At 43.2% G+C, this 14,271-nt stretch overlaps 1 protein-coding gene across 4 annotated transcripts in view; it reads right to left on the reverse strand.

The window, feature by feature from the left end:
- spryd3 (SPRY domain containing 3) overlaps nt 1-14,271 on the reverse strand; it is an 88,346-nt gene that overhangs the window by 15,488 nt on the left and 58,587 nt on the right. The window lies entirely within an intron of this gene.

Raw genomic sequence — 14,271 nt, forward strand, 5'->3', positions numbered from 1 at the left:
TCATTTTATTGCTATGTTATTAATCTGGCTGATTTATTATGTAAAGTGATGGTGTCTGATACCTACCCTCATTAAAGTTTTTCTCCCTCAAATCAAACCAGTGTTTGTTGCCACAGCGGTGCACACTAAAAGTACACATAGGAAGAGGATACATATTTTCTATACAGGTTCTCCATGCCAACAGAAACAATAAAAAAGGGCTAAGTAAGGTTTGGATAAGATCAGAGTCAGTGTGACTCACGACTCAGCGAGTTAATCAGCAGAGATGTTTTTTGTTCTCTACGCGTTTACTCATTCTCCATAAGTAGAGAGCCAACCATCCACAGCCCAAAGAGGAACACAACTCCTTTTCATTCCACATTCAAAAAAATAACATTTCTGCTGTTCATCGTCCATGTAGCAGAATTGCTAATAAATAAACCCCCGAAACATGCCACAGGTCATTATTGATTGTTGAAGCGGTTAAGAAAACGAATACAACCCTTTACTTAAATGGACCACACTTCAGTGGAGATGAGTGTACCTACAGACACAGGCCGTGTCTGAAATCAGTCTCGCCTACTACTTACTGAAACTGCATACAGTGTATTAATCGCGCTACACATTATTTAGAATGTACTGTTTAGTAAAAACTAATGCAGCAAGCAACAAATATCAACCTACTAGGCTCATCCTACTGAGAATGCGTCATATAACGCACAATTGCGTTGATTCCCGCCGTTCGTTCATTTTGGTACAGCGCGTCCCCTCAGATGATTATCAGCTGTTGTCAAACACACAAGTCTCAGAAGACGATTCTCTTCCTCAATAATGTGCAGCGAATTCTACTAGATGAAAAGCTGCAATGAGTATGACATCCTGGCATTTAAAGCATACAAAATGTTGTCACATAATATAAAAAAATATAAAAAAATTATACCCAAAATGCGTAATACTATATTTAGAATGCAAGTACGGGTATTCGGACAAAGCCACTGTCTAGTGATCTCTACACAGGTGGGAAAGATGCCATGATGGGCCTTCAGTTGGGTCCTAATGGAGAGGCCACAGACAGCTGCTTCATCAGGTCAGTTGAGACAGAGAGAGGAAGCCATGGCGGGGTTAGTCTATCTGACAGCCTCACTGAGGGTGGAGGAGAGCTGGAAGAGCGGGAGAAGGAAGCGAGCGAGAGCAGAGGAAAGACACAGAGGACCAGGAGGAATGCAGATCCTGCTCCAAGCCATGTCTACTCTCTTTCTTTTCCCGTTTTCAACCACAAGCCCTGGAATCGCTCTGGCTGGCCCCGTCTCCAGGATGACAACGCTAAGCTTGGATTGTTTGGGGTTTTGTTCCAGTAGAGGCTATGGACACTGGTCAAAAGTAGTACACTATATTAGGGAATAGGATGCCATGTAGGACGGAGGCTCTGAGGGTGAAAGCCAAAAGGTTCACTGGGCTCATTGAATCTGTTCATCTAATTCATGTGGACTGTAAGTGATGGATTTACAGTCAAGTCACAGTGAAACCACAGACCTGTGTCTTAGCACAGTAATACCCCTCAGTTTAATTCCAAAACCAGTCTGCCAGCTACCATGTTGTTTTCTGACTGGTATGTTTTCTGACATATTATGGTACTTGAGCAATCATTTTTATTGATTTAAATTTTTTTTTTAACTAGACAAGTCAGTTAAGAACAAATTCTTGTTTACACAATGACTGCCTACCGGGGAACAGTGGGTTAACTGCCTTGTTCAGGGGCAGAATGACAGATTTTTACTTTGTCAGCTCGGGGATTCGATCTAGCAACTTTTCGGTTACTGGTCCAACGCTCTAACCACTAGGCTACCTGCCGCCCTCCTTAAAGCAGCAGTAACTTCATTCAAAGCGTATAGTTTGTTCACACACAAACACATCGTCAACGGTCTCCCTCGGACGGTATAAATCTGCATAAAAGTTTATTCTGTTAACCCCGGAACCTCGGTCTAGTACTTCACCATGAACCGCAATGTTCTGCAGAAGCCATTAGTCAAAAACTAAGCTGCTTCCAAGAACAACAAAGAGTAGCGTTCTGTCTGTCCAGACCTCTATCTGATCCTCAGGGGCTTTATCAGTGGCATTGGAGCTAGCCTGCATTTCCACACTGTGACAGAGTCAACAAGCTGGAGCTGCAGAGATGCTGGCCTTCCCTGGCCGGGCCCTGTTGGATTCATGGAGGCAGATACTCATCTCTCTTCTGAGTCCCCCGGCTATAAATATCACCACAGGGATTACTGTAGGAGAAGCCAGGTGAGCGTGTGTTTGTGTGTGTGCCCACAACCCCTCAGAGAGAGACACAGAGAGAGAGAGGGGGAGGGTAAGGGTAAGGAGTGGTGGTGATGCAGGTTTGTTTGTGTAACCCCTTGTCATCGTGTAAAAACCACCATCGTGAAATACCAGGGCAAAGAGATGGAGATCAGAGATCAGCACTTGATGGGAATGAATAGAACAACAGCCTGTGTGCGTGTGTGTGCCCTGTCTATTATATTGCTGCTACAGTAAACCAGATAGACAGAGGCCTTGGCTTTCGCGCTCAGGTCCTTTGTTCAGCCAGATAGAGTCAACATGTTAAAAACTTCTTGCAACTATAGGGGGTGCTGTTCCGCATTAGCATTTTTTGGTCTCCAAATTAAACTGCCTCGTGCTCAATTCTTGATCGTAAAATATGCATATTATTGTTATTATTGGATAGAAAACACTTTCTAGTTTCTATAGCCGTTGGAATTTTGTCTCTGAGTGGTACAGAACTACTTCTACATCACTTTTCCTGACAGGGAGTCAGATTTCAGAAATTTTTACCCCTGATCTGGGATCGGTTTTAAGGTGCCAGTAGATGCTATAGAGAAACCGACACTGCCTACGTCTTCCTCTGGGTGTCAGTACGTCATCACGTTTTGAATGGATTCGATTGCGCAATCAGAGCCACTATAAAACACGAAAACGTAGAAGTACCGCTCTCTTCCTGCATGCGTCATGCGCAAAATGGACATCAGACCTGCCTCCTTCCAAATCGTTGTTTAGAGAGTGATATTTCTCCGGTCATGTTTTCAGTCGTTATAGTTGTTAAAAACATCATAATGTAGTTAATTTGAACCGTTTTATAGCAATTTATATCCGTTTAGTGCGATTTTGAGGAATTTCTTTGTCGTGCACTCTGAAACTTTGGACACGTTTCGGGGTCCCGTTCGATCGTTAGTGGATATTTCGAAGGACAGAGGACATCTATCGACCAAAAGAAGATTCGACCCAAGAAAGGATTCTTTGCCCAAGATTCTGATGGAAGAACAGCTCACAGTAAGAACAATTTATGATGATAAATCGTGTTTCTGTCGATAAATGTTAAACGTTTATGTCGCCATCTTGTTTGCTATAGCTTCGCTTGGCGCAACCTGTATTGAAAAGTAAGGATAATTTAAAAAATGTAAATCAGCGATTGCATTAAGAACTAATTTGTCTTTCGATTCCTGTCAACCCTGTATTTTTTAGTCAAGTATATGATTAGCTTTCAATTAAACTAGATCACTCTGAAAGATGACGTCAGACATTTTGAGGCTTGATTTCCTAGTATTTTCATTGTGTAACCACGGTTTTGTATGGCTAAATATGCACATTTTCGAACAAACTGTATATGTATGTTGTAAAATGATGTTACAGGAGTGTCATCGGAAGAATTCTGAGAAGGTTAGTGAAAAAATTAATATATTTTGGCGGTGATTACGTTATAGCGCTCTTTGGCTGGAATCGATGCTCTGGTAACGTTTTCACATGTGGTATGCTAACTTATCGATTTATTGTGTTTTCGCTGTAAAACGCTTAGAAAATCTGAAATATTGTCTGGAATCACAAGATCTGGGTCTTTCCATTGCTATGCTTTGTCTATTCTTATGAAATGTTTTATTAAGAGTAAATTGGTCATACACGTTGCTCTCTATAGTAATTCTAGTCGTCTTGTGATGGTAGGTGCAATTGTAAACTGTGATTTCTACCTGAAATATGCACTTTTTTCTAACAAAACCTATCCTATACCATAAATATGTTATCAGACTGTCATCTGAAGAGGTTTTTTCTTGGTTAGTGGCTATCAATATCTTAGTTTAGCCGAATTGGTGATAGCACCTGAAGTAGTAAGAAACTGATGGAGTTAGAAAAGTGGTGTATTTTGCTAACGTGTTTAGCTAATAGATTTACATATTTTGTCTTCCCTGTAAAACATTTAAAAAATCTGAAATGGTGGCTTTATTCACAAGATCTGTATCTTTCATCTGGTGTCTTGGACTTGTGATTTAATGATATTTAGATGCTACTATCTACTTGTGAAGCTATGCTAGCTATGCTAATCAGTGTGTGGGGGGGTGGGGGGTGATCCCGGACCCGGGGTAGAGGCTCGTTAGAGGTTAAAAGGCTCTGGTTCTGCATCAGGGAGCATTCCAAAGGCAGTGAGGACACAGAGACACAGCCACAGGGATAGGTCAGGCCATAGTAAACACACACACATTAACCTGACCTGGCTGGACCTACAGTATGTGGTACACCAACAATAACCATGCCAAACAAAGAAGGACAGTCTCGCTTGTGCAGGTGAAAGATATTTTAAAGCAACAAAAATAATTCTACAAGGAGCTGTTACAACTGCAGGAGAAGAGCTTCAAAAGTTTCACATACGGAAAAAATGAAAAAATGTGTGTGTGTTAAAAATGGCCAAATAATGTATTTTTCCAGCATTGGAACACTGCTGCCAGGACTTGCTTCCATTCAGCCACAAGAGTATTAGTGAGGTTGGGCACTGATGTTAGGCCTGGCTCGCAGTCGGAGCTCCAATTCATCCCAAAGGTTTTTGATGGGGTTGAGGTCAGGGCTCTGTGCAGGCCAGTTAAGTTCATCCACACTGATCTCGACAAACAATTTCTGTATGGACCCCGCTTTGTGCATGGGGGCATTGTCATGCTGAAACAGGAAAGGGCCTTCCCCAAACTGTTGCCACAAAGTTGGAAGCACAGAATTGTCTAGAATATCATTGTATGCTGTAGCGTTAAGATTTCCCTTCACTGGAACTAAGGGGCCTAGCCCGAACCATGAAAAATAGGCCCAGATCCTTAATCCTCCTCCAACAAACTTTACTTTGCATTGGGGCAGGTAGCATTCTCCTGGCATCCGCAAAACACAGATTCGTCCGTAGGACTGTCAGATGACGTACAGTTTTTGTGCTGACGTTGAATCCAGAGGCAGTTTTGAACTCGGTTGGGAGTGTTGCAACTGAGGACAGACAATTTTTATGCGCTACGTGCTTCATCCCTCGGCGGTCCCGTTCTGTGAGCTTGTGTGGCTGAGCCATTGTTGCTCCTAGACGTTTCCACTTCGCAATAACAGCACTTACAGTTGACCGGGGCAGCTCTAGCAGGACAGAAATTTGATGAACTGACTTGTTGGAAAGGTGGCATCCTATGGCAGTGCCACATTGAAAGTCACTGAGCTCTTCAGTAAGGTCATTCTAATGTCAATGTTTGTCTATGGAGATTGCATGGCGGTGTACTCAACTTTATAAACCTGTCAGCTACAGGTGTGGCTGAAATAGCTAAATCCACCATGTTAAAGGGGTGTCCACATACCTTTGTATACATACTGTATGCGTGAAATGCTTGATAGTGTGTGTGAGCTAAAGAGAGAAGTCTTGGGGACCTGAATATTGACTGGTTTTCATCAAGCTGTCCGCTCAAGAGGAAGCTTCTCACTGTAACCAGTGCCTGTAATCTGACTCAGGTTATTAATCAACCTACCAGGGTGTTTACAAACACTACAGGAACAAGATCATCCACATGTATCGATCACATTTTTACTAGTACCGTAGAACATTGTTCTAAAGCTGTATCTGTACCCATTGGATGCAGTGATCACGATATAGTGGCTATGTCCAGGAAAGCCAAAGTTACAACAGCTGGGCCTAAAATAGTGTATAAGAGATCATACAAAAGATTTTGCTGTGACTCTTATGTGGATGATGTTAAAAATATTTGTTGGTCTGATGTGATTAATGAGGAGCATCCAGACGCTGCACTTGATGAATTTATGAAATTGCTTTTTCCAATTATTGATAAACATGCACCTGTTATGAAATGGATTGTTAAGGCTCCATGGATTGATGAGGAATTTAAAAACTGTATGGTTGAAATAGATGGGGCAAAAGGAGTGGCTAATAAGTCTGGCTGCACATCTGACTGGCTGACTTACTGCAAATTGAGAAATGATGTGACTAAACTCAAACAAAAGAAGAAACTGTATTATGAAGCCAAGACCAATGACATGAAGAATAGTAGAAAGAGGAGGATGGGAAGCGCTACTAAGGTACACTATAGTATATTTTGGTAGATAGAAGGTGCTCTTTGGTAAAAGGGGTAAATTGGTCATCAAAAAGAAAGGAGGACTAATTAGTTCTGAAATATCACATTTACATACGTATTCAGACCCTTTACTTAGTACTTTGTTGAAGCACCTTTGGCAGCAATTACAGCCTCTAGTCTTCTTGGGTATGACGCTACAAGCTTGGCACACCTGTATTTGTGGAATTTCTCCCATTCTCTGCAGATCCTCTCAATCTCTATCAGGTTGGATGGGGAGCGTCGCTGCACAGCTATTTTCAGGTTTCTCCAAAGATGTTCCATCGGGTCCTGGCTCTGGCTGGGCCACTCAAGGACATTCAGAGACTTGTCCCTCCTGCATTGTCTTGACTGTGTGCGGTGGGTCGTTGTCCTGTTGGAAGGTGAATCTTTGCCCCAGTCTGAGGTCCTGAGCGCTCTGGAGCAGGTTTTCATCAAGGATCTTTCTGTACTTTGCTCTGTTCATCTTTCCCTCGATCCTGACTCGTCTCGCAGTCCCTGCCCCTGAAAATCATCCCCACAGCATGATGCTGCCACCACCATGCTTCACCATAGGGATGGTGCCAGGTTTCCTCCAGATTCAGGCCAAAGAGTTCAGTCTTGGTTTCATCAGACCAGAGAATCTTGTTGTGCTGTCATGTTTGTTTTACGGAGGAGAGGCTTCCATCTTGCGCCACTACCATAAAGGCCTAATTGGTGGAGCAATGCAGAGATGGTTGTCCTTCTGGAAGGTTCTTCCATCTCCACAGAGGAACTCTGGAGCTCTGTCAGAGTGACCATCGGGTTCTTGGTCACCTCCCTGTCCAAGGCCCTTCTCCCCTGATTGCTCAGTTTGGCCTGGCGGTCAGCTCTAGGAAGAGTCTTGGTGATTCCAAACTTCTTCCATTTAAGAATGATGGAGGCCACTGTGTTCTTGGGGACCTTCAATGCTGCAGACATTTTTTGGTACCTTTCCACAGATCTGTGCCTCAACACAATCCAGTCTCGGAGCTCGACAGACAATTCCTTCGAACTCATGGCTTGGTTTTTGTTCTGACATGCACTGTCAACTGTGGGACCTTATATAGACAGGGCTGTGCCTTTCCAAATCATGTCCAATCAATTGATTTGACCACAGATGGACTCCAATCAAGTTGTAGAAACATTTCAAGGATGATCAATGGAAACAGGATGCACCTGAGCTCAATTTCAAGTCTCATAGCACATGGTCTGAATACTTAGGCATTTCGGTTTTTAGCTTTTTATAAATTAGCTAAATTTCCAAAAACCTATTTTCACTTTTTCATTATGGGGTTTTATGTGTAGATTGATGAGGAAAAAATATAATTTAATCAATTTTAAAATAAAGCTGTAACATAACAAAATGCGGAAAAAGTCAAGAGGTCTGAATAATTTCCAAATGCACTGTATGTATATGGTGTGTATAGACAGTATGGTAATAGAAAATGTGTGTACAGCAGTAGGTATACAGGATAAGCCCTGACTAGAATACAGTACATACCACAGGAGGCTGCTGAGGGGAGGATGGCTCATAATAATTGCCGAAATGGAGCAAATGGAATAGCATCAAACACATGGAAACTGTGTGTTTGATGTACACTGAACAAATATATGAACACAACATGTAAAACGATGTTTCATCAGCTGCAATAAAAGATCCCAGGAATATTCCATATGTACAAAAAGCTTATTTCTCTCAAATTCCATGCACAAGTTTGTTTACATTCCTGTTAGTGAGCATTTTGCCAAGATAATCCAGCCCCCGGACAGCTGATGAAACTGTGGGTTTGCACAATCAAAGAATTTCTGCACAAACTGTCAGAAACCGTCTCAGGGAAGCTCATCTGGGTTCACGTCGTCCTCACCAAGGTCTTGACCTGACTGCAGTTCGGTGTCGTAACCGACTTCAGTGGGAAAATGCTCTCCTTTGATGGCCACTGGCACACTGGAGAAGTGGGCTCTTTATGGATAAATCCTAGTTCCAACTGTACTGGGCAGATTTCAACCGTGTGGGCGAGCGGTTTGCTGATGTCAACGTTGAGAACAGAGTGCCACATGGTGGCGGTGGGGTTATGGTATGGGCAGGCATACGCTATGGACAACAAACACAATTGCATTTTATCGATGGCAATTTAAATGCAGAGATACCGTAGCGAGATCCTGAGGCCCATTGTTGTGCCATTCATCCGCCGCCATCACCTCATGTTTCAGCATGATAATCCACAGCCCCATGTCGCAAGGATCTGTAAACAATTCCTGGAAGCTGAAAATGTCCCAGTTCGTCCATGGCCTGCATAATCACCAGACATGTCACCCATTGAGCAGTTTTGGGGTGCTTTGGATCGTACAACAGTGTGTTCCAGTTCCCACCAATATCCATCAACTTCTCACAGCCCACGAAGAGGAGTGGGACAACATTCCACAGGCCAAAATCAACAGCCTGATCAACTCTATGTGAAGGAGATGTGTCACACTGCATGAGGCAAATGGTGGTCAGACTAGATACTGACTGGTTTTCTGATCCACACCCCTACAGGTATCTGTGACCAACAGATGCGTATTTGTATTCCCAGTCATGTGAAATCCATAGATTAGGGCCAAATGAATTTATTTCAATGGACTGATTTCCTTGTATGAACTGTAACTCAGTAAAATCTTTGAAATTGTTGCATGTTGAGGTTATATTTTTGTTCAGTGTATTTGATACCATTCTACTTATTCTGCTCCAGCCATTACCACAAGCACATCCTCCCCAAGGTGCCACCAACCTCCTGTGGTAAATAGATATAAAGTAGTTAAAGCAGTATGTAAACATTATTAAAGTTACCAATGTTCAATGACTCTGTAAAGTGCCTTCGGAAAGTATTCATACTCCTTGACTTATTACACATTTTGTTGTGTTATAGCCTGAATACATTTTTTTAATTTTTAAATCCCATTTCTTTCTCTAACACATCTATCTACACACAATACCCCATAATGACAAAGATGTTATGAGGTGTTTACAGAACAACTGGTGCTGTGAGATTAGGATATCAGGACCTGCTTAGACAAAGCAATTGTAACAGTAGAGCAAGGGATAGCAATATATGGGAAAATGAATGGCTGCAGTGTTGCCGTTATAATGAGTACATGATGCATGGAATGCCAAGGCATAAATGTATGAAAGCATAAATTCTTATTTTAAATATATGTAGTTTTGTCCTTGTCTATTAATGTTATGTACTGTATATGTAATGTTTTATGTGGACCCCAGGAAGAGCAGCTGTTGCTTTAGCAGTAGCTAATGGGGATCCTAATAAATACACACACAGTGTGGGGGTTATGGAGGGGGGCTGAAATAGCCCGCGGGGACGGAAGGAAAAGGGCAGAGGAAAGGGCCGACGGGGAATGGACGGGAACGGAAGGCCAGCCAGCAAGATAACGGCACGCACACACGCACGCAAGCCATGGCTGCTCAGGCAGGCACCACTGATTGCACCTCGCCACCCCACTCAGGGCAAGATCTCTCTCCTTGTCCTGCACCTTAGCAACCAGTGTGTATCTCCGGATGAAAGCCGAAGTGCTTCCAAGCAGCACACATACATCTAAACTCTTATCTGCAGAGAGAGGAAGGAGAGCGAGAGTAGAGGTAGCGCCAAGTCTAGGAAGGGGAGATCATAGATTACATCTCCCCCCCAACACACACATACATAAACAAACACATAAACAATGTGTGCCTTTACCTGGTATCTAAAATCATATTGCTGCGGAGCTAAAGCTTCAGTGATTCGATACTTCCCAAACCAGTCATCCGTCTTCTGGCAGGGTTCTAGACCAACTTTTTCCACTGGTGGCAATGACCTGACCTCTGACCCATAATGTACCTGCATTCCATACAGGACCAGGCTAATAACATCTATCCATCTTTTAAATTAGCACGCCCTTGCAGTGCTTGACATTCAAGTTAATTTGCCAGGAGCACACTGGGCCAGTGCCAACTGAAAGCTACTGGCCCGAATGAAAGGAATACTGGCCCACGAAAGCGGATGACCTACAGTACCCTCCACGCACAAATAATTACATTTTAATTTGACAGTATTGATTGTATGGAGGGAAAAGATTAAGTGGTTGCGCAATCTCAAAGGGTGTGTAACAATGGTAAATGTAATAACTTTTCATGTAATAAACCCAGTAAATGTAATAACTTGCCGGTAAACGCAATAAAATGTTGAACAGTAAACGTAACTTATTACATTAAGCGCTGATTATTACATTAACTGGTGAGTAACAACCTTTTCATAAACAATATAATAACTTCAACCAATCATGCAATAACATAAAATAAAAAATAGTATGTACTACTTCACTCAATTCGATGCACATACCACCACCTACTGCCAATCACAACAGAAACAAACTCATGCACATCAATGTGTGCTTTTGAGTGTCTATGTATGACTATTCCTGTATGATGTGCATGAGTTTGTTTCTGTTGTGATTGGCAGTAGGTGGTGGTATGTGCATCGAATTGAGTGAAGTAGTACATACTATTTTTTATGTTTATGTTATCAGGTCAGTAGCAACATACCAAAATCAATGTCTTTATGTTTAATTTCCTTTATTTTATCCCTTACTTTGATGGACATGTGCAAAACCCTTCAATCTAGCACTCCATGCAGGCTCGAGTAAATCCTCAAGGTATTTGAACGATTTCAAATCTGGATGGCAGATCTGGTTGGCACCAGGGCAATTGGTATCAAATTAACATGTTGAGTAAATTTGCCTGAAACCCGAAGACTTGCATTAGCTCCACAAGCTAACCAGGTAGAGGCACACAGATTGTTTATATGAACTCAAAAATCGAATCAAATTGTGTCACATGCGCCAAATACAACAGGTGTAGACCTTACAGTGAAATGCTTACTTACAAGCCCTTAAAATGCAGTTTTAAGAAAATACAAAAAAAAAGGTAAGAGAAAACATTTTTATAATTAAAGAGCAGCAGTAAATAACAATAGCGGGGCTATATACAGGGGGTACCAGTACAGAGTCAATGTCAATGTGCGGGGGCACCGGTGTCGAGGTAATTGAGGTAATATGTACATGTAGGTAGAGTTATTAAAGTGACTATGCAGAGATAATAAAAGAGAGTAGCAGCAATGTAGAAGCGGGGGGGAAGCAATGCAAATAGTCTGGGTAGCCATTTGATTAGATGTTCAGGAGTCTTATGGCTTGGGGGTAGAAGCTGTTTAGAAGCCTCTTGGGTCTAGACTTGGCGCTCCGGTACTGCTTGCGGTACAGTAGTAGAGAGAACAGTCGATGACTAGGGTGGCTGGAGTCTTTGACAATTTTTAGGGCCTTCCTCTGACACCGCCTGGTATAGAGGTCCTGGATGGCAGAAAGCTTGGCCCCGGTGATGTACTGGGCCGTACGCACTACCCTCTGTAGTGCCTTGCGGTTGGAGGCTGAGCAGTTGCCATACCAGGCAATGATGCAACCTGTCAAGATGCTCTCAATGGTGCAGCTGTAAAACCTTTTGAGGATCTGAGGACCCATTCCAAATGTTTTCAGTCTCCTGAGGGGGAATATGTTTTGTTGTGCCCTCTTCACGACTGTCTTGGTGTGCTTGAACCATGTTAGTTTGTTGGTGATGTGGAAACCAAGGAACTTAAAGCTCTCAACTTGCTCCACTACAGCCCTGTAGATGAGAATGGGGGCGTGCTCAGTCGTCCTTTTCCTGTAGTCCACAATCATCTCCTCTGTCTTGACCACATTGAGGGAGAGGTTGTCCTTGCACCACACGGTCAGGTCTCTGACCTCCTCCCTATAGGCTGTCTCTTCGTTGTCGGTGATCAGGCCTACCACTGCTGTGTCATCGCCAAACTTAATGATGGTGTTGGAGTCGTGCCTGGCCATGCAGTCATGAGTGAACAGGGAGTACAGGAGGGGACTGAGCACGTACCCCTGAGGGGCCCCAGTGTTGAGGATCAGCATGGTGGATGTGTTGTTACCTACCCTTACCACCTGGGAGTGGCCCGTCAGGAAGTCCAGCATCCAGTTGCAGAGGGAGGTGTTTAGTCCCAGGATCCTTAGCTTAGTGATGAGCTTTGAGGGCACTATGGTGTTGAACGCTGAGCTGTAGTCAATGAATAGCATTCTCACATAGGTGTTCCTTTTGTCCAGGTGTGAAAGGGCAGTGTGGAGTGCAATAGAGATTGCATCATCTGTGGATCTGTTGGGGCGGTATGCAAATTGGAGTGGGTCTAGGGTTTCTGGGATAATGGTTTTGATGTGAGCCATGACCAGCCTTTCAAAGCATTTCATGGCTACAGATGTGAGCGCTATAGGCCGGTAGTCATTTAGGCAGGTTACCTTAGTGTTCTTGGGCACAGGGCCTATGGTGGTCTGCTTGAAACATGTTGGTATTACAGACAGACAGGGAGAGGTTGAAAATGTCAGTGAAGACACTTGCCAGTTGGTCAGCATATACTCGGAGTACACGCCCTGGTAATCCATTTGGCCCTGCGGCTTTGTGAATGTATAAAAGGTTTTACTCACATCGGCTGCGTAGAGCGTGATTAAGTTTCAGTGTTACTTGCATCGAAGCGAGCATAGAAGTTATTTAGCTCGTCTGGTAGGCTCGTGTCAATGGGCAGCTCTCGGCTGTGCTTCCCTTTGTAGTCTGTAATAGTTTGCAAGCCCTGCCACAACCGACGAGCATCGGAGCCAGTGTAGTACGATTCAACCTTAGTCCTGTATTGACGCTTTGCCTGTTTGATGGTTCGTCGGAGGGTATAGCGGGATTTCTTAGAAGCTTCCAGGTTAGAGTCCTGCTCCTTGAAAGTGGCAACTCTACCCTTTAGCTCAGTGCGAATGTTGCCTGTAATCCATGGCTTCTGGTTGGGGTATGTACGTACAATCACTGTGGGGACGACGTCATCGATGCACTTATTGAGGAAGCCAGTGACTGATGTGGTGTACTCCTCAATGCCATCGGAAGAATCCCGGAACATATTCCAGTCTGTGCTTGCAACAGTCCTGTAGTTGCTTCTTCTGACCACTTTTTTGTGCTGCTTCTTGCTTTAATTTCTGCTTGTAAGCAGGAATCAGGAGGATAGAATTATGGTCAGATTTGCCAAATGGAGGGCGAGGGAGAGCTTTGTACGTGTCTCTGTGTGTGGAGTAAAGGTGGTATAGAATATTTTTCCCTCCAGTTGCACATTTAACATGTTGATAGAAATGAGGTAAAACTGATTTGAGTTTCCCTGCATTAAAGTCCCTGGCCACTCGGAGCACTGCCTCTGGATGAGCATTTTCCTGTTTGCTTATGGCAGAATACAGCTCATTGAGCGCGGTTTAAGTGCCAGCATCGGTCTGTGTTGGTATGTAGACAGCTACGAAAACTCTCTTGGTAGATAGAGTATGTCATGATAAACTGTAGACCACACTATCTTAGGAGAGCAAAACCTTGAGACTTCCTTAGATATTGTGCACCAGCTTTTGTTTACAAATATACATAGGCCGTTAACAAATATACATACACTCTATCCTGCCGATAGAGTGTATAACTCGCCAGCTGTATGTTAATGTCATCGTTCAGCCACGACTCTGTAAAACATAAGATAATACAGTTTTAATGTCCCGTTGGTAGGATATACATGCTTTCAATTCGTCCCATTGATTTTCCAGCAATTGAACGTTGGCTAACAGTATTGGCAAAGACAGATTAGCCACTCGTTGCCTGATCCTCACAAGGCACCCAAATCAAATCAAATCAAATTTTATTAAATCAAATCAAATTTTATTAGTCACATACACATGGTTAGCAGATGTTAATGCGAGTGTAGCGAAATGCTTGTGCTTCTAGTTCCGACAATGCAGTAATAACCAACAGTAATCTAAC

This window comes from Salvelinus alpinus, chromosome 17, assembly GCF_045679555.1.
Source record: "Salvelinus alpinus chromosome 17, SLU_Salpinus.1, whole genome shotgun sequence".
Taxonomy (NCBI): domain Eukaryota; kingdom Metazoa; phylum Chordata; class Actinopteri; order Salmoniformes; family Salmonidae; genus Salvelinus; species Salvelinus alpinus.